This window comes from Gorilla gorilla, chromosome 9 (assembly GCF_029281585.2).
Source record: "Gorilla gorilla gorilla isolate KB3781 chromosome 9, NHGRI_mGorGor1-v2.1_pri, whole genome shotgun sequence".
Classification (NCBI taxonomy): Eukaryota; Metazoa; Chordata; class Mammalia; order Primates; family Hominidae; genus Gorilla; species Gorilla gorilla.
Window position 1 is genome coordinate 42,884,707 of NC_073233.2, and position 24,518 is coordinate 42,909,224.

Here is a 24,518-nt window from a genome sequence, read left to right on the forward strand (position 1 = left end):
AATATTCATTAAAATGCTTCTCTTTTTAAGAAGAATTTATCACTGGTTCTCAGGTTCTGTCAACCCCCTTTTAAAAGATTGTATTTTGAAATACTTAAGACATAAAAAGAACACAAACATCTGTGTGCTCACCACCCAGCTTTAAAAAATAAAACATTGCCAGCCTTTGTGTATCCCTCCCTAGAAGCTCCTCTTAAAAATTAAATCTCTTATGGGATGGAAGAAAAGATCATTATATGAAATTGAGAGCTGGAGAAAAGGAAGAGCAAGAGAATCAGAGTTCCCTCCACTTCTTAGTGTGAGCTCTGGGGCAGGTTACATAACCTCCATGAACTACAATGACCAAAAAGTATAAAAAAGGGGATAATGTCTACCTTACCAGGCTTTTGTCAGGATAAAATAATAAAAATCTATTGTGAGAGACTCCAGCACCAGGCTTTCAAAAAGATTAGGTGTTCTGTGTATGTTTCTTTACATTGTTTTCATAAGTGCCCTCAAGGGGCCTTTTCCTACTTCTTCAAATCCAATTTATTCAATATAGGAGAGAGTTTTAGTGCTCATCCATGCCTTGGGCACACAGGAAACTTACAAATACCATTTCCCTTTGCAATCAGGCAGGGCCACGTGACTAGTTCTGGCCTGTGAGCTATGACGAGAAGGATGCATATCATTCCTAGGTCAAAGCATTTTATTTTCATTGCAAGACTCTTTCCCCTGTGTGCAATCAAGGAGCAAAGGGCAACTACAAGAGGGAAGAGATGTATCACTCGGTTGATGTATGAAGGGCAGTTGCCTTGGAAAGTCAATCCACCTGCATTGGACTTACGAGAGCAGGAAACAAACACCTGTTATTTTAAGCCATTGAGATATTGGGATTGTCTTTTCTGCTGCATAGCTAAGCCTGCTTTATTCACAGTTCTTTCTTGAATTATTTCCTGATACTCGAAATAAGAAAGCCAAAGTTCTACTCCTGCTTCTGACTCTCATTGAAATTGGGACCTGGTCAGATGTCCTTATCTATAGAGTTGTAATGAAATCTATCCTGTCTTCTTTTCAGAGCTGTTATGAGTTCAAATGAGGTCATATGGAAAGATACCTTGCAAACTAGGAAGTCCTACGCAGATGGAAATAATTGAATATTCCTATTAGTAAAGTTACCTATATGTAGCAACCACAATGATCAGGTTTCCTGAAAAGCTGCTATTAGATTGGTGCAAAAATAATTGTGGTCTTTGCCTTTACTTTTAATGGAAAAAATGCCAGTTACTTTTGTACCAACCTAATAATTTAAAATATTTTGTCCAGTTGTCCTTATAAGTAAATCAAACGTGAATAAAGATATAGTCTCCATATCTTCTATAGTTTCAATGCGTCCCCTAAATTTCATGCGTTGGAAACTTGATCCCCAATGTGATGGTTTTGGGAGGTGGGACCTAATGAGAGGTATTTGGGTCGTGGGAGGACGCTCTTCATGAATGGATCAATGCCATTATCATGCGAGTGAATTCGTTATTCTGGGAGTAGGTTCCTTATAAAGGGACAAGTTTGGTCCGGCCCCGTCTTTCTCTCCATCTCTTTCTTTCTCTCTTGCCTTCACTTTGCCCTCCAACATAGGATGACACAGCAAGAAGGCTCTTGCAAGATACCAGCCCCTTGAGTTTGGACTTCCCAGCCTCCAGAACTAAGCCAGTAAATTTCTGTTCATTATAAATTACCCAGTCAGTGTTATGCTGTTATAGCAGCACAGATTGAACTAAGACAATATCATTCCTGGGTTGCTGTTTCTCACATCCTATTTGAAAAATGAAATAGGATATAGTTTTACACAGCTGAAGGTAGAGTTGGGAAGGTAAAACTTCCCCAAACATTTGGAAATAAGATGGCTCTCTACAAGTTGAATTATAAAATTATGACACAATTCATTAGCTCAAAATACACTTATTGAACAACCATTATAAGTGTGTGTGGCAGCCTGCCTTGAAGATGGTATTTATGCCCATGTGTAGTTTGCTTCCACAATACATAGGGCTGCCTCATGTAACAGTATATTAGTCTGTTCTTACACAGCTGATAAAGACATACCTGAGACTGGGTAGTTTATAAAGTAAAAGAGGTTTAATGGACTCACAGTTCCACATGACTGGAGAAGCCTCACAATCATGGTGGAAGGCAAAAGGCATGTCTTACATGGCAGCAGACAAGAGAGAGAATGAGATCTAAGTGAAGGGGGTTTCCCTTTATAAAACCATCAGATCTTGTGAGACTTATTCACTACTACAAGAACAGTATGGGGGAAACTGCCCCCGTGATTCAGTTATCTCCCACTGGGTCCCTCCCACAACACGTGGAAATTAGGGGAGCTACAATTCAAGATGAGATTTGGGTGGGGACACAGCCAAAACATATCAAACAGGATATTGTGGAAATGACGGAATGTGCCTTCCTAGACTGGGCTGTAGAAGACATTGTAGCTTCTGTCTTGCTCTCTCTTATTTGCTATGAGGGAAAACCCCTGCCCTGTCCTGAGGACACCCAAGTAGCCCTTTAGAAAGGCTGCTGAGCAACTGAGCCCTCTTGCCAATAGCCAGACGATTGCTGAGGCTTTCTGCCAAAGCCTTGTGAGTGAGTCATCCTGGAAGTGGATCTTCCAGCCCCAGTCAAGCCATCAGATGACATCTTGACTGCAATCTCACGAGAGACCCTAAGCTGGAACCTACAAAAACTGTGATATAATAAATGTTGTCTTAAGCTCTAAAGTTTGGGTAATTTGGTACACAGCAATAGATAATTAATAGAATGTGTTAGGCACTGTTCTTAGCCCAGGAGATATGGCAGTGCAGCAGTCCCCAAACATTTTGGAACCAGGGAGTGGATTTATGGAAGACAGTTTTTCTACAGAGCAGAGTGGGGCAGAGGGATGGTTTTGGGTTGATTCAAGTGCATTACATTTATTGCGCACTTTATTTCTATTATCATTACATTGCACTATATAATGAAATAATTATACAACTCACCATAATGTAGAATCAGTGGGATTTCTGAGCTTGTTTTGCTGCAACTAGACAGTCCCATCTGGGGGTGATGAGAGACAGTGACAGATCGTCAGGCATTAAATTCTCATAAGGAGTGTGCAACCTAGATCCCTCACATGTGCAGTTCACAAAAGGGTTTGTGCTCTTGTGAGAATCTAATGCCACAGCTGATCTGGCAGGAGGTGGAGCTCAGGCAGTAATGTGAGGATGGGGAATGGCTGTAAATACAGATGCAGCTTCGTTCCCTCACTCACCACTCATCTGTGAAGGAGAGATTTAAACTAAATACCTGAGTGATGGTTTCTGCATGCGAAGATCTTTAAGCAGAGTGGTCCGTGCAAGAGGGAACACCTATTGCAAAGGCCCTAAAGCTGAAATAAGCTACATTTATAATCCAGAGCCTTAAAGTCAGTGTGGTTGAGGCAGGGAGAAGGAACTAAAGCAGCGGGCTTCAGATCAGAGTGGGCATACTCCTGAGGGGACACAAAACTTTCCAGAAGGTGTCTGTGCCCAGCTGTTTTAAGGAGGTGACACAACCTGGGGAGACTGTGTGTTCAGAGAAGAAACGCAACCTGGTACATGCAATCTGGACAAAAACACCTGAGAGTCAGAATCTTTCTTGTGCCAGAAGCAAGAATAAGAATGTAGATACGCTAACTTTTTATGAAAGTATAGACCAAGAAAGAATGAGGTATTTAAAAGGGGAAAGAGGAATTCGATATGATGGGACCTAGGCAAGGTCAGAGATCTAGTGTGGTAGCTGTTTGGAGGAGGAGGTGCCTTGGATCAAAATCTCCGCCTGGTTGCCCATTTTCAAAGGCAGGCATTTTGGAGATGGCCTGATGTCATAATCTTTGAGTTGTTAAATGTTACAATTGCTACCAGCAGTTAATGAAGCCAAAGAAGCACATGAAAGGATATTTCTGAATACAGGATTCTGGCCTTAAAATACACTGCAAGTGTCCTAAGTTTCTCGGCAGCCCCCACCATTCCACCCTCTTCTCCATCCTCCCCACTACCGTACTCCATCAACATGAGGGAAAGTGCTCAGAGCAGCGGAGGGGCAGGGCAGTGGGAGGGGGTGACAAAGAGGGAAGGAAAGGTGTGTGGACATGTGGATTTGTGCAGGGAGGCTCCCGGGGAGACTGTACACAGTAATGGCAGGCTTTGGAGATGCACCTTTGGTTGTCGACTGTCCAGGCTAGAAGCAGAGTCTGAGCCACCAGGAGGCAGAAGTTTAGTTTTAGAAATCACATTGAAATCTACAAAAGTTCTCCAAAATTTCCAAGACAACGAGTTTTCCTTGGTAAAGCCCATCTACTAGCAAGGAATACAAATATGTGCCCTCCTTCTCCGTTGTCTTCCCCAAATCCAATAAAAAACCTAGGCTTTTTTTGTGGTCACGCTCATTTTTCCTGCTCTTGGATAAAGGAATGAGTCTATTTTTTTCTTAACTTTGAAGAAAGGGGAAGGTGGGCACATATCCACTGCATTGGAGCCAGTTTTGTTCTTAATTTTGCCACTGTTCATCAAGCAATGTTGAGATGATAAATTCACCCAATTAACTGCTTTCCTTGAGGGAAAAAATGTACCAGCCAGAGGATGTAAGTTATCTGATCTACTTGTGAATTATAGTTTTAATGCAAATGAATTGCTTTTGTCTGATTTGCCTATATGTTTCTTGTGAGCCGAGTTAGTGCCCAGACACATGGTGTGGTAAAAATCAGTGTTGTGTTTTTTGTTTGTTGGTTTGTTTGCTTTTTTTGAGACGGAGTCTCGCTCTGTCGCCCAGGCTGGAGTGCAGTGGCGCGATCTCCGCTCGCTGCAAGCTCCGCCTCCCGGGCTCACGCCATTCTCCTGCCTCAGCCTCCCGAGTAGCTGGGATTACAGGCGACCGCCACCACGCCCGGAGAATTTTTTGTATTTTTAGTAGAGACGGAGTTTCACCGTGTTAGCCAGGATGGTCTCGATCTCCTGACCTCGTGATCCACCTGCCTCGGCCTCCCAAAGTGCTGGGATTACTGGCGTGAGCCACCGCGCCCGGCCGCAGAATCAGTTTTTGAACTGAGCTAAAAGTCAGATTAATTCACCGAAGTAAGTACTACCTTATGAATTCTCTTTGTACCTTCCCTTCTGGACACATTTTTAAAAATTACTAAAATCACCCCAAACCTGAAATAAAGCAAAAGGATGCCTACATGTCATTTCAGTATTATTGCTTAACATGTTCACCTAATAAATATTTATCTACGTTGGAGCATGTGCCTTTGTTTGACTTTGCTACTTACTGCTGGAATTACAGGTGTGAACCACTGAACCCGGCCCAAAAACATATATTTAAGCTTTTGGTTTATCTGTATTTTGAAACAATTGGAGGTTTATCGTTAAGGAAGTGTCTGAATTTAAAAGCCTGGTTTGTGTATATTGCTGATGGTTGCTAGGTGTGGAGGCTCTCGCAGCAGCAGCGAAAGGAGAGAATCTGAGGCAGGACAGAAGGAAGTGTCCCAAACTGAGGTTTGAACTTGGTGGGAAAAACAGGATACTTGTTTCCAGTGTTCCTGATTCGAATTTGTGATATGATTTCCCAAAAAGGACACTAAATCACGATTAGTTTTCTTGAATTGCCCACAATGTAGTTGAAATAATGTCTTTTCTGCAACAGCATTATTTTCAATAATTGCATATTTTCATTGCAAACATATTTTAGTTACAGTATGAACCAAATTGTCTCTTGTGAGGCTGACTGGAAAACTAATCCCAATTTATAACATTGTTTCTATAGAAGAATGTGTATTTTGTTCCAAACAACTAAATGCAAATGTTTTGGGGTGGGGGGAATATACAATTTTTTTAGAGCAGAGTCAGCCTACAATGAGGTTTATTAGAATAACAAAATTAGGTAAATTACAAATGGCTTTACTATCAAAGGAAATGGAAGGTTTGTGTAAGTGTGTGTGTGTGTTTCAGTGTGTTTTGTTAACGCTATCGTACCTTTTCGTTTTCTGTCACATATAGTAGGACACATATTCCAGACTCCTGCAGTCTTTACCCACATTTGCCTCTCTCATATGGTGTGGTCGTTAATACCTTGTGATTATTAAGAACAAAATAACTTTCGATTTCAAATTGAACTTGCAGAATGCATCCACCAAAAAGTCACTTTCATCCCAATTCCTGCCAGAACACAACAGATTTCTTTGTGGATTTACTAAGTAGAACATTGCTTTAACAAACAACATGAGAGTGTTCACTTTTTTTTTTAATTTTATTATTATTATACTTTAAGTTTTAGGGTACATGTGCACAACGTGCAGGTTTGTTACATATGTATACATGTGCCATGTTGGTGTGCTGCACCCATTAACTCGTCATTTAGCATTAGGTATATCTCCTAATGCTATCCCTCCCACCTCCCCCCACCCCACAACAGTCCCCAGTGTGTGATGTTCCCCTTCCTGTGTTCATATGTTCTCATTGTTCAGTTCCCACCTATGAGTGAGAACATGCAGTGTTTGGTTTTTTTGTCCTTGCGATAGTTTGCTGAGAATGATGGTTTCCAGCTTCATCCATTTCCCTACAAAGGATATGAAACTCATCATTTTTTATGGCTGCATAGTATTCCATGCTGTATATGTGCCACATTTTCTTAATCTAGTCTATCATTGTTGGACATTTGGGTTGGTTCCAAGTCTTTGCTATTGTGAATAGTGCCACAATAAACATACGTGTGCATGTGTCTTTATAGCAGCATGATTTATAATCCTTTGGGTATATACCCAGTAATGGGATGGATGGGTCAAATGATATTTCTAGTTCTAGTCCCTGAGGAATCGCCACACTGACTTCCACTATAGTTGAACTAGTTTACAGTCCCACCAACAGTGTAAAAGTGTTCCTATTTCTCCACATCCTCTCCAGCACCTGTTGTTTCCTGAGTTTTTAATGATTGCCATTCTAACTGGTGTGAGATCGTATCTCATTGTGGTTTTGATTTGCATTTCTCTGATGACCAGTGATGATGAGCATTTTTTCATGTGTCTTTTGGCTGCATAAATGTCTTCTTTTGAGAAGTGTCTGTTCATATCCTTAGCCCACTTTTTGATGGGGTTATTTGTTTTTTTCTTGTAAATTTGTTGGAGTTCATTGTAGATTCTGGATATTAGCCCTTTGTCAGATGAGTAGATTGCAAAAATTTTCTCCCATTCTGTAGGTTGCCTGTTCACTCTGATGGTAGTTTCTTTTGCTCTGCAGAAGCTCTTTAGTTTAATTAGATCCCACTTGTCAATTTTGGCTTTTGTTGCCATTGCTTTTGGTGTTTTAGACATGAAGTCCTTGCCCATGCCTATGTCCTAAATGATATGAGTGTTTGCTTTCTTATAACCAAGTAATGTTCATGTTCTGAATGAGCTAATGATATTACTTTCCTGAAGAAGATTCTGTAGGGGATATAAATTATGTTAAATAAATAATGTCCTTTGAAGATTTGATATATGCCCATTGGAAGATTTCTAAAATGGTTATTTGAGGGTGGTAATGGTGGTAATTTTTTCTTAAGGCATTTATTAAGGACCATTTACATTTTTTTTGTTGTTTTCTGCATCAGTAAGGTAGGGATATAAAGGGTCAATATTACAAATCAATGGGCAACAAAGAATTTTAGCCATGACCAGACAGGTGTGTTTTCTAATGGGAAATCCCTCAAAACTAAGGTAGGGAAGTGCCAAAAATCATATTCCAGACAGGAAATAAAATATTAGACATTGGAACACAGTTGGAAACTGAAATTCAACAGCTTTAGTTGCATTGCTCTTAAAGTCACTTATATTTACTTCAAACACATCAAGCATTTTTATTTGTGATCAAATGTTTCAGGATAATATTAAAGAATGTACGGTTTCCTATCTATACAACTGCACTTATAATAAATTAACTATTCCTCTAAGGTTGAACATTAGGTTATTTCTTCTACCTTTGCATTTATAATGTGCCAATGAACTTTTTTTGCGTGAATCTTTGTCAGCATTTTAAATTATGACTTTAAGAAGGATTCCTTCAAGGGAAATTGGTAGGCCAAAGGCTGTGAATATTTATGACTCCTGTTACAAATGACTTCCCAGAAAGGTATCAGTTTGTGTTCCATCTGGCTCTTGGTATCATCCTATTTGTTCTTTCCAGGATTCTAAGATTGAGTATTGTCTTAAAAACCAAATGAACATAACCCCTCCACGCCCTCCCACCAACCCACACCCACAACTTTAAAAAGAAATTCAAATTCACAGACAAGAGAAAATAGTCATGTTACAGAAGATTATAAAATAAAAAGTAAAAATGTCCTCCTTAACATTTTGAAACTCAGCTCTACTTTCTGAAATAGCCACCGTGATTGGAATTTAAATTTAAATTGACTACCAGTTTAAAAATTTAAAACATAGTCTTGCTGTTTATGTAAGAACTACATTGGGAAAGGAAGGAAGAGCTTACCCACCAGGGCTTGAGGACCACTATCCCACAGTTCCTAAATTCATCAACATCACAAGCTTTCTTTTGACAGGAGTGCAATCTGAAGCCACTTCAAAGAATCACCTTGTTGTCTTGCTGACATTGCAGTGGGGAAGATGAGACCCAAGGACATTCAGCCAAGAGGGAAATGTGAGTCATATGTTCACAAACTGGATAAAGGCTATTTATTTTTTAATTTTTTTTTTTTTTTTAGACAAAGTCTTGCTCTGTTGCCCAGGCTGGAGTGCAGTGGTGTGATCTTGGCTCACTGCAACCTCCATCTCCTAGGTTCAAGTGATTCTCCCGTCTCAGCCTCCCGAGTAGCTGGGACTACAGGCGCGTGTCACCACGCCCAGCTAATTTTTTGTATTTTTGTATTTTTGTATTTTTGGAAGAGACGGGGTTTCCCCATGTTGGCCAGCTGGTTGCAAACTCCTGACCTCAGGTGTTCCACCCGCCTCGACCTCCTGAAGTGCTGGGATTACAGGCATGAGCCATGCCGCCTGGCTGAAAAAGTCTATTCAAATGTAGTGATAACATATATTTGAAAAAGGTTACAGTATCTATCCAGTAAAACATATCAGATATATAAAAGGGTTACAAACTTTATCTAAGAAAGTGAAACGTTAGTGTTGTGAAAAGGAATTGCTGTGTTTGTCCAGGCCAGTGAGACATTAACGATTACTTTGTTAGTTGAGATCTTAACTCTTAAAATATGGGACAAAGTTTATAGCTATTGGTTATGGAGGCTGCTTTCCTTTCCTTCTTTCATCCCACTTCCCTTTCTCCAGTTTATAATTTCTCAATGGTTTGAGAGTAAGGGGCATTGTTACATGTTATCCTTAAATATTTCATTACACTAATTATATGGTTTGGCCTGTGTCCCCACCCAAATCTCATCTTTTTTTTTTTCTTTGAGTTGGAGTTTTGCTCTTTTTGCCCAGGCTAGAGTGCCATGGCATGATCTTGGCTCACTGCAACCTCCGCCTCCTGGGTTCAAGTGATTCCCCTGCCTCAGCCTCCTGAGTAGCTGGGACTACAGGCACGCACCACCACACTCGGCTAATTTTGCATTTTTGGTAGAGACGGGGTTTCTCCATGTTGGTCAGGCTGGTCTCGAACTCCTGACCTCACATGATCCGTCCTCCTCAGCCTCCCAAAGTGCTGGGATTACAGGGTTGAGCCACTGCGCCTGGCCCAAATCTCATCTTTCAGCTCCCACAATTTCCATGTGTTGTGGGAGGGACCCGGTGAAAGATGATTGAGTCATGGGGGCAAGTCTTTCCTGTGCTGTTCTCATGATAGTGAATGAGTCTCACTAAATCTGATGATTTTAAAAATGGGAGTCTCCCTGCCCAAACTCTCTTCTCTTGTCTGCTACCATGTGAGATGTGCCTTTCATCTACCATGATTGTGAGGCCTCCCCAGCTAAGTGGAACTGTGAGTCCAATAAACCTCCTTCTTTTGTAAATTGCTCAGTCTTGGGTATGCCTTTATCAGCATACCCAATTAGTGAAAATGGACTAATACAGTAAATTGGTACCAGCAGAGTGGGTGCTGCTGAAAAGATATCTGAAAATGGGGAAGCAACTTTGGCACTAGATAACAGGGAGAGGTTGGAACAGCTTGGAGGGCTCAGAAGAAGACAGGAAAATGTGGGAAAGTTTGGAACTTCCTAGACGCTTATTCAATGGCTTTGACCAAAATGCTGATAATGATATGGATAATGTAATCTAGGCTGAGGTGGTATCAGATGGAGATGAGGAACTTGTTGGGAACTGGAGAAAAGGTGCCTCTTGTTATGTTTTAGCAAAGAAACTGGATGCATTTTGCCCCTGCCCTAGAGATTTGTAGAACTTTGAACTTAAGAGAGATGATTTAGGGTATCTGGTGGAAGAAATTTCTAAGCAGGAAAGCATTCAAGAGGTGACTTGGGTGCTGTTAAAGACATTCAGTTTTATAAGGGAAGCAGAGCATAAAAGTTTGGAAAATTTGCTGCCTGACAATGAAATAGAAAAAAAATCCCATTTTCTGAGGAGAAATTTAAGCCAGCTGCAGAAATTTGCATAAGTAATGAAGAGCCGAATGTTAATCCCCAAGACAATGGAAAAAATATCTCCAGGGTATGTCAGAGGCCTTCACAGCAGCCCCTCCCATCACAGGCCCAGAGGCCTAGGAGGAAAAAGTGGTTTTGTGGGCCCGGCCCAGGGCTCCTGTGCTGTGTGCTGTCTTGGGACTTGGTGCCCTGTGTCCCAACTGCTCCAGCCATGACTAAAAGGTCCAAGGTATGGCTCGGGCTGTGGCTTCAGAGGGTGCAAGCCACAAGCCTTGGCAACTTCCATGTGGTGTAGAGCCTGCGAGTGCCCAGAAGTCAAGAATTGAGGTTGGGGAACCTCTGCCTAGATTTCACAAAGATGTATGGAAACGCCTGGATGCCCAGGCAGAAGTCTGCTGCAGGAGTGGGGCCCTCATGGAGAACTTCTGCTAGGGAAGTGTGGAAAGGCAATGTAGGGTCAGAGCCCCCACATAGAGTTCCTACTGGGGCTCTGCCTAGTGGAGCTGTGAGAAGAGGGCCACCATCCTCCCGACCCCAGAATGGTAGATCTACTGACAGCTTGCACTGTTTGCCTGGAAAAGCTACAGACATTCAACACCAGCCTGTGAAAGCAGCTGGGAGGGGCTGTACCCTGCAAAGCCACAGGGGCAGAGCTGCCTAAGACCATAAGTACCCACCTCTTGCATCAGCGTGACCTGAATTTGAGACATGGAGACAAAGGAGATCATTTTGAAGCTTTAAGATTTAACTGCCCTGCTGGATTTTGGATTTGCTTGAGCCCTTTAGCTCTTTTGTTTTGGCCAATTTCTCCCATTTGGAACAGGTGTACCCAATGACTGTACCCCCATTGTACCTAGGAAGTAACTAACTTGCTTTTGATTTTATAGGCTCATAGGTGAAGGGACTTGCCTTGTCTCAGATGAGACTTTGGACTGTGGACTTTTGAGTTAATGCTGAAATGAGCTGAGACTTAGGGGGACTATTGGGAAGGCATGATTCATTTTGAAATATGAAGATATTTGGGAGAGGCCAGGGGTAGAATGATATGATTTGGCTCTGTGTCCTCACCCAAACCTCATCTTGTAGCTCCCATAATTCCCACGTGTTATGGGAAGGACCTGGTGGGAGATGATTGAATCATGGGGGCGGGTCGTTCTTGTGCTTTTCTCATAATAGTGAATAGGTCTCATAAGATCTGACGGTTTTAAAAATGGGAGTTTCCCTGCACAAGCTCTCTCTTTGCCTGCTGCCATCCATGTAAGATGTGACTTGCTCCTCCTTGCTTTCCACCATGATCGTGAGGCATCCCCAGCCATGTGGAACTGTAAGTCCAATAAACCTCTTTCTTTCATAAATTGCCCAGTCTTGGGTATGTCTTTATTAGCAGTGTGAAATGGGCTAATACAACTAAGAACAAGGAGAGTTTTCTACATAAATATAATTATCACACTTGAAAACTTAACTTACATAATAAACATTATCCAATACACACCCATATTTAAATTTCTCCAAATGTACTTCAAATATTTGTTAGAGATGGATGTTTAGCTTGGGCTTCCATCCAGGATCCAGTCCAAGTTCACAATTGCATTTGCTGGCCATTGCATAATTTTTTTTAAAAAATTACACTTTCAAATCTGAGATCATTGTAAATTTACATGCAATTATAAGATATAAGAAATTCCATTTATGCTTTACTAGGTTTCTACCAATGGTAACACCGTGCAAAACTGTAGGCTAATATGACAATATCTTGACATTCATACAGTCAAGATATAGAATATTTCTGCTATCACCAGGATCCATCCGTCATGTTGCCCTTTTATACCACACCCACTCTCTTCTCCTCTATCCACCTTTAAACTCCCCAAACAACTAATCTGTTCTCTATTTCTATACTTTTATCATTTCAAGAATTTTATATGAATGGAATAATATAGTGTGTAGATTTTTGGACTGGGGTTGGCTATGAACATTCCTGTGGCAGGTTTCTGTCTGAACATAAATTTTCATTTTTCTGGGTTAAATCCAGGAGTGTAATTACTGAGTCATGGTAATTGCATTTTAGCTTTGGAGGAGGGGGTAGGGATAGCATTAGGAAATATACCTAATGTAAATGATGAGTTAATGGGTGCAGCACACCAACATGGCACATGTATATATATGTAACAAACCTGCATGTTGTGCACATGTACCCTAGAACTTAAAGTATAATTTAAAAAAAAACGAAAAGAAAAGAAATGGCAAAGTAGTTATTTAGAGTGTCTCTACCAAGGCACATTCCCACCAGCAAAGTGTAAGTGATTTAGCTTTATTTTAGGCATCTGATAAATATGTAGTTATATCTCAATGTGGTGTGTGCTATTTTTTTTTTTTTTTTCAGACAAGGTCTCACTCTCTTACCCAGGCTGGGATGCAGTGATGCAATCAGTGCACACTGCAGGCTCCACCTTCCCTCGCTCAGGTGATCCTTCCACCTAAGCCTCCCAAGCAGCTGGGAATACACGCACACACCACCACATCTGGCTATTTTTTGTAATTTTTGTAGAGACACGGGGTCTCACTATGTTGCCAGAGTTGGCCTCAAACTCCTGGATTCAAGCGATCCACCCACCTCGGCCTTCCAAAGTGCTGAGGATTACAGGCATGACCCACCACACCTGGCCTCAATGTAGTTTTAATTTGGATTTTCCTAATGGCTAAAAATGTATAACATCTTTTCATGTACTTATTTGCCATCCATATATTCTATTTGGCAAAAATGTCTTTTCATATCATTTGCCCATTTTCTAATTGGATTGTTAGTCTTTTTTACTGTGATTCATTTTGAGTTTTTGTATTAAGAGATGAGACTTACGTCAAGTCTTTTTCTTCCTTCCTTCTTTCTTTTCTTCCTTCCTTCCCTCTCTTTCCTTCCTTGTTCTTTTTTCCCTTTCTTTCCTTTCTCCCTACATCCCTTCCCCTCTTTCTGTCTCTTTTTCCTTCTTTTCTATGTGATATCCAATTGCTCTAGTACCGTTTGTTTAAAAGGCTATTTTTTCTCTATTGAATTGTTTTTGCACCATTGTCAAAAAAAATTGGCTGTACTTATGTGGGTCTATTTCTGGTTTCTCAATTTTTTTCATTGATTTTTATGTCTATCCCTCCACCAATGCTACAAAGTTGTGATTACTGTAGCTATATAATAAGTCTTGAAGTCAAGTAGATAAATTCTTCATACTTTAGATTTTTAAAATTCCCTAAGCTCTTTTAGTTCGTTTACCTTCCATATAAATTTTAGAATAATATTGTCAATCTTAAACAATTCTTGCCGGTATTTTGATAAGAATTGTGTTAGATTTGTGTATTAATTTGTTGGAGAATTCATACTTTTACTATATATGAATATTTCAGTCAATGAACATGGTATGTCTCAATTTATTTAGATCTTCTATGACTTCTTTCATCATCATTTTGTTTTCAGAATGCAAATCCTTTACATGTTTCATACGTGTTTTGTCAGATTTATAGCTAAGCTTTTTTTGAGCAATTTAAATCATATTACAAAAATAAATAAATCATTTTCCAGTGTGCACATTTTCATTGCTAGTATATTGAAATACAATTTATATTTTTAGTGGTTATCTTATGTTGCTTTGCTAAACTCACTTTTTAAATTCTAGGAGGGTTTTTTTTTGTGAATTCTATGAGATTGTCTATATAGACAATCATGTCATCTGCAAATAGAAACGGTTTCATTTCTTTGTGTTTTGTATACTTTTCATTTCCTTTTCTCACCTATTGAACTGGCTAGAACTTCTAACACTATGTTATATAAGAACACTGTAATTGTGACTTTTCTTGTCAGAGTTGTTAGAATGGTCGATTACATTAACTGGGTTTTGAATATTGAACTAGTCTTGCATCCTTGAGATAAATATTGCGAAATTCTTTTCATATATTGTTGAATTCTGTTTGCAAGTATTTTGTTAAGAATTTTTTTAAGTTCTGGGGTACATGTGCACAACGTGCAGGTTTGTTACATAGGTATACATGTGCCATGTTTGTTTGCTGCACCCATCAACTCATCAATTACACTAGGTATTTCTCCTAATGCTATCCTTCCCCCCTCCCCCCACCCCCGATAAGCCCCAGTGTGTGATATTCCCCTCCGTGTGTCCATGTGTTCTCATTATCCAACTGCCAATTATGAGTGAGAACATGTGGTGTTTGGTTTTCTGTCCTTGTGATAGTTTGCTGAGAATGATGGTTTCCAGCTTCATCCATGTCCCTGCAAAGGACATGAACTCATCCTTTTTTATGGCTGCATAGTATTCCATGGTATATGTGCCACATTTTCTTTATCCAGTCTATCATTGATGGACATTTGGGTTGGTTACAAGTCCTTGCTATTGTGAATAGTGCCACAATAAACATATGTGTGCATGTGTCTTCATAGTAGCATGATTTATAATCCTTTGGGTATATATCCAGTAATGGGATTGCTAGGTCAAATGGTATTTCTAGTTCTAGATCCTCGAGGAATTGCCACACTGTCTTCCACAATGGTTGAACTAATTTACACTCCCACCAACAGTGTAAAAGCATTCCTATTTCTCCAAATCCTCTCCAGCATCTGTTGTTTCCTGACTTTTTAATGATTGCCATTCTAACTGGTGTGAGATGGTATCTCATTGTGGTTTTGATTTGCATTTCTCTAATGACCAGTGATGATGAGCATTTTTTCATATGTCTGTTGACTGCATAGATATCTTCTTTTGAGAACTGTCTGTTCATATCCTTTGCTCACTTTTTGATGGGGTTGTTTCTCTTTTTTCTTGTAAATTTGTTTGAGTTCTTTGTGGATTCTGGATATTAGCCCTTTGTCAGATGGATAGATTGCAAACATTTTCTCCTATTCTGTAGGTTGCCTGTTCACTCCAATGATAGTTTCTTTTGGTGTGCAGAATCTCTTTAGTTTAATTAGATCCCATTTGTTAATTTTGGCTTTTGTTACCATTGCTTTTGGTGTTTTAGTCATGAAGTCTTTGCCCATGCCTATGTCCTGAATGATATTGCCTAGGTTTCCTTCTAGGGTTTTTAACGTTTTAGGCCTTATATTTAAGTCTTTAATCCATCTTGAGTTAATTTTTGTATAAGGTGTAAGGAAGTGATCCAGTTTCAGCTTTCTGCATATGGCTAGCCAGTTTTCCCAGCACTATTTATTAAATAGGGAATCCCTTCTCCATTGCTTGTTTTTGTCAGGTCTGTCAAAGATCAGATTGTTGTAGATATGTGGTGTTATTTCTGAGGCCTCTGTTCTGTTCCATTGGTCTATATCTCTGTTTTGGTACTAGTACCATGCTGTTTTGGTTACTGTAGCCTTGTAGTATAGTTTGAAGTCAGGTAGCGTGATGCCTCCAGCTTTGTTCTTTTTGCTGAGGATTCTATTGGCTATGCGGGCTCTTTTTTGGTTCCATATGAACTTTAAAGTAGTTTTTTCCAACTCTTCGAAGAAAATCAGTGGTAGGTTGGTGGGGATAGCATTGAATCTATAAGTTTCTTTGGGCAGTATGGCCATTTTCACGATATTGATTCTTCCTATCCATGAGCATGGAATGTTTTTCCATTTGTTTGCATCCTCTTTTATTTCCTTCAAGTTCTCCTTAAAGAGGTCCTTCACATCCTTTGTAAGCTGGATTCCTAGCTATTTTATTCTCTTTGTGGCAATTGTGAATGGGAGTTCACTCATGATTTGTCTCTCTGTTTGTCCGTTATTGGTGTATAGGGATGCTCGTAATTTTTGCACATTGATTTTGTATGCTGAGACTTTGCTGAAGTTGCTTATCAGCTTAAGGAGATTTTGGACTGAGACAATGGGGTTTTCTAAATATACAATCATGTCATTTACAAAGAGACTTAGACTCCCACACAATAATAGTGGGAGATTTTAACACCCCACTGTCAATATTAGACAGATCAATGAGACAAAAAATTAATGATATTCAGGACTTGAACTCAGCTCTGCACCAAGTGGACCTCATAGACATCTACAGAACTCTCCACCCCAAATCAACGGAATATACATTCTTCTCAGAACCACATCACACTTATTCTAAAATTGACCACATGGTTGGAAGTAAAACACTCCTCAGCAAATGTAAAAGAAAAGAAATCATAACAAACTGTCTCTCAGACCACAATGCAATCAAATTAGAACTCAGAATTAAGAAACTCACTCAAAACCACTCAACTACATGGAAACTGAACCACCTGCTCCTGAATGACTACTGGGTACATAACGAAATGAAGGCAGAGATAAAGATGTTCTTTGAAACCAATGAGAACAAAGACACAACGTACCAGAATCTCTGGGATTCGTTTAAAGAAGTGTGTAGAGGGAAATTTATAGCATTAAGTGGCCACTGGAGAAAGCAGGAATGATCTAAAATCAACACCCTAACATAATCACAGTTAAAAGAACTAGAGAAGCAAGAGCAAACCAACTCAAAACCTAGCAGAAGACAAGAAATAACTAAGATCAGAACAGAACTCAAGGAAATAGAGACACAAAAAACCGTTCAAAAAAATCAATGAATTCAGGAGATGTTTTTTTTGAAAAGATCAACAAAATAGACCACTAGCAAGACTAATAAAGAAGAAAAGAGAGAAGAATCAAATAGACACAATAAAAAATGATAAAGGGGATATGGGATATCACCACCGATCCCACAGAAATACAAACTGCCATCAGAGAATACTATAACCACCTCTGTGCAAGTAAACTAGAAAATCTAGAAGAAATGGATAAATTCCCAGACACATATACCCTCCCAAGACTGAACCAAGAGACGTCGAATCTCTGTATAGACCAATAACAGGTTCTGAAATCGGGGCAATAATTAATACCTATCAACCAAAAAAGTCCAGGACCGGATGGATTCACAGCCAAATTCTACCAGAGGTACATAGAGGAGCTGGTACCATTCCTTGTGAAACTATTCCAATCAATAGAAAAAGAGAGAATCCTCCCTGACTCGTTTTATGAGGTCAGCATCATCCTGATACCAAAACCTGGCAGAGAGACAATAAAAAAAGAAAATTTTAGGCCAATATTCCTGAAGAACATCGACGCGAAAATCCTCAATAAAATACTGGCAAACCACATCCAGCAGCGTATCAAAAAGCTTTATCCACCATGATCAAGTCAGCTTCATCCCTGGGATGCAAGGCTGGTTCAACATGCGCAAATCAATAAACGTAATCCCTCACATAAACAGAACCAATGACAAAAACCACATGATTATCTCAATAGGTACAGAAAAGGTCTTCGACAAAATTCAACAGCACTTCATGCTAAAAATTCTCAATAAACTAGGTATTGATGGAACGTATCTCAAAATAGTAAGAGCTACTTATGACAAACCCACAGCCAATATCATACTGAATGGGCAAAAACTGGAAGCATTCCCTTTGAAAACCGGCACAAGACAAGGATGCCCTCTCTCGTCACTTCTATTCAACATAGTATTGGAAGTTCTGGCCATGGCAATCAGGCAAGAGAAAGAAATAAAGGGCATTCAATTAGGAAAAGAGGAAGTCAAATTGTCTTTGTTTGCAGATGACATGATTGTATATTTAAGAATTTTTTATCTGTATTCAGGAAGGATATTGATTTAGAATTTTCTTTACGTAATATCTTCATTTAATTTTGGTATAAGGTTAATATTGGCTTTACAGAATGAATTGGGAATGGTTTTTTTTTCTCTTATTTTCCGGAAAGATTGTGTACAATTGATGTCGATTCCTTATGAACTATTTGGTTGAATTCTTCAGTGAAACCATTAGTTCTGGAGATTACCTTTCTTAAAGTTCTTTAAAATTGCAAATTCAGTTTCCTTAATAACTATGCAACTACTTAAATTATTTCATTTTGGGTTAACGGTGGCTGTTTATGTTTTTTGAGGAATTAGTCCATTTTCGTCTTAATTGTTAAATTTATATGTGCAGAGTTGTTTGTTTTTATTCCCTTATTTTGCTTTTTAAATCTGCAGGGTCTATATTGATATCCCTGTTTCATTCCTGACATTGGTAACTTATTACTTCTGTTTTTCCTTTGTTCATCTTGCAAGAAGTTTTGCAAATTGTGTCCATTTTATTGACATTTTCAAATAATGAGTCTTTGTTTTATTGATTTTCTATATAGGTATGCCTTTTCAATTTCATTGATTTCTGCTCCTCCTTTTATTACTTCTTTCCTTCTGCTTGCTTTGACTTTATTTTTCTCTTCTAGCTGTAGGTTCTTGAAGTAAGAGCTTACATTTTTGATTTGAGACTTTTTCTCTCTTCTAATATATGCATTTAGAGCTACAGATTTCCCTCTCATCACTGCTTTAGTTGTGTCCTATGAGTTATAAGTTGTATTCTCATTTTCATTCAGTCTAATGTATTTTTAAAATTTCTTTGAAATTTTTTCTTTGACCCACTGGTTACTTAGGAGTATGTTGTTTACTTTCAAAGTGTTTGGATATTTTTTTTCTAACTTTTTATTATTGATTTCTAGTTTAACTTCATTTTAGTCAGAGAACGCACTTGATATGCTCTGATTCTTTGAAATTTGTTGAGTTTCTTTATGGTTTTTCTTGATATATTTTCCTTAGGGCCTTCAAAACAATGTGTATTCTGCTGTTGTTGGATGGAGTGCTCTGTAAATGTTGTTTAGCTCCTACTTGTTGATGGTGTTGTTGAGTTCTTATATCCTTGCCAATTTTCTGTCTAGGTATTACATCAACTGCTCAGAGAAGGATGTTAAAGTCTTCAACCATAACCGTGGATTTGTCTATTTCTCCTTTCAGTTTTTTCAGTTTTTGTTTCACTTATTTTTCAACACATTGTTTGATGCATACACATTTGTTTGGTGCATACACATTTAGAATTGTTACATCTTCTTGATAGATTAAGGGTTTTTTTTGCATTATATAAGCTCCCTCTTTGTGTTTGGTAATTTTCTTTACTTTGCATCTATTTTATCTGCTATTAATATAGCTACTTACTCTTGCTTTCTTTTGGTTAATGTTTACATGAAAAATTTCCCATTATTTTACTTTCAACCTGTCCTTATTATTATATTTGAAATGGGTTTCATATGGACAACATATAGTTGAATGTTTTTTAATCCACTTTGTCAATCTCTATCTTGTAATTGGTATATTAAGGCCATTTGCTTAATGTAATTATTGGTATGTTATGGCTTAAGTCTGCTATTTTATTAGTTGTTTTATCTCTGTGTTTCATTTCTCTGTTTTCTTTTTTCTGTGAATTGCTTAAACATTCGTTAAAATTCCATTTTGATTTTTTATATAGTGGTATGTCTTTTTGTATAGATTTTTAACGTTTTTGCTCTAGGCATTACATTATATATATGTATACATATGATTTATATAAACAGTCTATACAGTCTACTGGTATCATTTTACTAATTTGAGCGTAATGTAGAAAACGTAACTCCTTTACATATCACCATCAAACATAATTTTGGTGATGCTTTCGCCATCAAACATAATTTAGAAAACGCAAGAGGAGAAGGGAAGTCTATTGTATTTACTGATATTTTAGTTACCATGTGTTTTTTTCTGATGGTACAAGATACTTTGCCATTTCCTTTCTGTTTAAAGAACTTCCTGTGGCCATTCAATAACCTTTTTTCTTATCAAATGATGTGAGCTAGAAACTTTCAAAATATTTTATACTTTATTGCAATGCAAATGGAAGTCTTCCTTCTTCCTTCTGATTTTAATGGAATGCTTCTAATTTTTTTTTCCCATTTAGCATGATGTTGCGTTTTAGATTGAGGAATGCTTATATATTTTTATCCACAAAATACCTTTTCATTTCTTAATTCTCCATTTATCTCTCAGGAAAGTAATGTGATTTCTAGGGCAGTTATATATATATTTCTTTTTAAGATTATTTCTAGATATTTCATGTTTTTATTGCATCTATTACTGAGATATACTCCCCAAATATATCTCCTTTTGAATTTCCTTTCAATATATTATTTTGAATAGAAAATCACTAGAAATATTGGAAAAAAGAAAGATATGGAGAAAAAACTGAAAGTTATTTTTAATATTCTAAACTAGAGATACTGTGTGTTAATATTTTATGTCTGTCATTCCAGTCTGTCTGGAATATTTTTATGTGTTTTGTGGGAAGTATTATATGTGTTAATTTTATGTTGATCATTTTTAAATATCTATATTTATATTTTACAAAAATGGTACCACATTAGTATATGATATACTCTTTCCATCTAGCAATATATTATGAACACTTTTCTATTTCATTCAATAGCATAATTTTAATAACTTCATCTATGACAGTGCTTTCCAGAAATTTGTCTCTAGTACAGAAATCCACCTTATCTGTGGTTTTGCTTTCTGTGGTTTCAGTTATCCATGATTAACCGTGGCCCAAAAATATTAAATAGAAAATTCCAGAAATAAACAATTTATAAATTTTAAATTGCACACTGTTCTGAGAAGTGTGATGAAATCTTACCTGGTCCCTTTGCTCAGCTTATTTGCTGCTGTATATGCTGCCTGCCCTTTAGTCACTTAGCCAGCCACCTGTGTTATGAGTTTAAAAGATCTCAAGAAGAAAATTAGATACAGTACAATAAGATATTTTGAGAGAGAGAGAGAAAGAGAGACAGACAGCACATTTACATTAACTTTTATTACAGTACATTGTTATAGTTCTATTTTATTATTAGTTTATTGTTAATATCTTACTATGCCTAATGTATAAACTTTATCATAGGTATAAATGTACAGGGTAAAACTGCTGTATATATTCTGTTGCATATGCAAGAAGCTATTATAGTTGCAGAACAGTTTTCTGGGAGGTTGGACCAGCCCAATTGTTCCCTTTTTTTCACTTGTAGTTCTCAAGAATAGCTGCAGAATGTGCTAGGAATGCAACATCCTGAGATAAGAGGGAACTAGCCAGAACAACCTCGGTTCTGTTCTGGTTCCCCATAGAAACAGGATGTCCTTCAACACGTAGGCCCAGCATGTGATGTGACCCCATGGTATAAAACCCGAGGAGGGGGTGCTACTTTCTGGGGTCCCTCAGCTGCTGTGCTAGTTGAGTACTCGTAAATAAGATTCCATTTGCCCTGGGCAACTTTCCTGAGCCCTGCGAGATCAGCTTACAATGAATCCTCAGCTTATGTTGCCCTTGTTGCCCATCTGTAAGTAATAAACCCAATTCATGTAACGGGTGTGTGCCTGTGTTCTGTCGAATTGAACTGAGGCATATTGGTAAGCAGTGCACAGTGCACCTACTTAACATTCAGGGGCATTAATTTTATATGCCCTTTACTAAACTTTTATGAACTCAAAGACTTTTCAGTTTATTCATAAAATGTCTTAAATAGGCAACCAAATGGAAGAATAATGATAATTTTGTCTCTTCCTTTTCATGGATTATTTTTTAGTTCTGTTTCATGTCATCATCTCAGCTAAAATGTTTAGACAATGTTGAATAATGGTGAATGTGTTTTGTTTCCCTTATCTCCCTCTGTTTTTTAAATGGGGATGCCTCTATTCTTTCCTTGTTAAGTAGTATTCTGGCTGATGTTTGATTTGCGATAGTAATCATTATTATTGATATTGAGATAAGCATCCTTCACTTTTGATTAAGGTGATCATATGTATGATATTAATTATATTTAATTATTTATTAGTTACTAACCGATGTCCTAATATCCATCCAAGCATCCAGATAAAATTTCCACTTTTGAAAGTAATATTACTTTTTTCAGGTTTTGGTAAAGGCTTACACTTGATTCCTGAAGGTATTTTTAGCTCTTTAAATAACCTAAATCAAATGAATGTAGCATTATAATTAGCTTTTCCTAAGAATTTTGAAAAACTCATTGGTTAAAAAAAATATTGATCCCTGAAGACTTTTTGGAGGTAATTTTTAAATATTTATATCTATTTCATATTTATAATTATTCCATAATTGCTCTCTTCAGATAGGCTACTTCTTAAGCAATTTAAATTATAAGCAATTCAAATTATAGTCTTAGAAATTTTTCTACATTAATAAAATTTTCAGATTCATTACCAAATAATTTTGTATGATACAGCGGGAACAAGCAAGATCCTTGCTTTCATGAAAAGTACGCTCTAGTGGAGAAAGAGAAAAAGAAAGCAACAAGAAACAAACAAAGATTATTCATACAATAATAAACACTGTTTTGCTCACCCAATATTTCTAGTTTTCCTTCTGGCCATGGGAAGGCTGTACTGTCCTGCCCCCTTGGAGTTAGGTGTGGTCGCATGACTTGTTTTCCCAGTGAAACGTGAGCAGAAGTCACATGTGTCACTTTAGGATGTACAATTTGCCATACTGGATATTTTCCACTGCCATGGGAATCCTCACTTCTGCCACATTTTATTGACCAAAGCATGTCAGAAGGCCAATCTAGAATCAAGGAGTGGGGAAATAGATTCTACTTCTTGTTGAGAGGACGTGCAAAGTTACATTGCGAAAGATGTAGGGAAGGGTGAAGAATTGTGACTGTTTTGCAATCAATGTGTCTACCACAATTATTTTCTCCTTTCATTTTTCTTTCCTTTTTAAAATTTATTTAATTTTTAAGCCTTTAAAAATTTTCAGTTGTATGCCTATTTCATTTATATTTTAAAAACTTATACATTTAGGTCTATCAATGTACATTTTAGTAAGGCTTTTGGGGTATCCTACCAGTTCTAATGTGGTAGTGTTGCCCTGTAAATGGACTAAAATTGTAATTTTACTTCTTTCTTTGATCTAATAGCCATTTAGGGTTATGTTTTAAAACATTTAGGTCATCACAATTTTCTCTTTACTTTTGACTACATTATATTACATTTTGACTGGAGGATTGTTCCATAAAGTTGTGTCATTTTGGAATGTATCAAGGTCTATCATGTGATCAATTTTTGTAAATATTCCATGGATTCTTGAAAGAAGTTGTTGGCATTTTTTAAAAATAGGGTGTAAAGTCTGAAATATATCTATTTCAAGTTCAACAATTCCATGGATTCTGTGTCATTTTGGAACGCATCAAGGTCTATCATGTGATCAATTTTTGTAAATATTCCATGGATTCCTGAAAGAAGTTGTTGGCATTTTTTAAAAATAGGATGTAAAGTCTGAAATATATCTATTTCAAGTTCAACAATTCCATGGATTCCTGAAAGAAGTTGTCAGCATTTTTTAAAAATAGGATGTAAAGTCTGAGATATATCTATTTCAAGTTCAACATGTTAATTATAATATATGCATTGTTTAAATATATACTCACATATAGGCCAGATGTGATAATCCCAGCATTTTGGGTGGCCAAGGTGGGCAAATCACCTGAGCTCAGGAGTTCGAGACCAGCCTGGCCAACATGGTGAAACCTTGTCTTTACTAAAAATTCAAAAATTAGCCAGGCATGGTGGCGTGTGCCTGTAATCCCAGCTACTCAGGAGGCTGAGGCAGAAGAATTCACTTGAACCTGGGAGGCGGATGTTGCAGTGAGCCAAGATAGAGCCACTGTACTCCAGCCTGGGCAACAGAGCAAGACTCCCTCTCAAATAAATAAATAAATAAATAAATAAATAAATAAATAAATAAATAAAATTAATAGATACACAGATATAATTTATTACATAGTAGTGTGTTTTCTTATTACAAGTGAATTTCTGTCCATTTATAGTCTTTTTTTGTTTTAAATATTTCAATGCTATATCATTAACCCATGAAAAATAATTATTGTTAGCTCATCATTGTGGATTATGTATAATTTAATTTCTGGTCTCTATCAGGCATTCATCTCTTTCAGATCTGCTAGACCAGGTGGATATCTATCAAGTTCTCTTTCTTTCCTACAGAGTTAACTAGGTGAGTCT

At 37.7% G+C, this 24,518-nt stretch overlaps 1 protein-coding gene across 1 annotated transcript in view; it reads left to right on the forward strand.

Moving 5' to 3' along the window:
- The window catches only part of RAG1 (recombination activating 1), a 63,463-nt gene that overhangs the window by 1,217 nt on the left and 37,728 nt on the right, over nucleotides 1-24,518 (forward strand). The gene's annotated exons all lie outside the window — the stretch shown is intronic.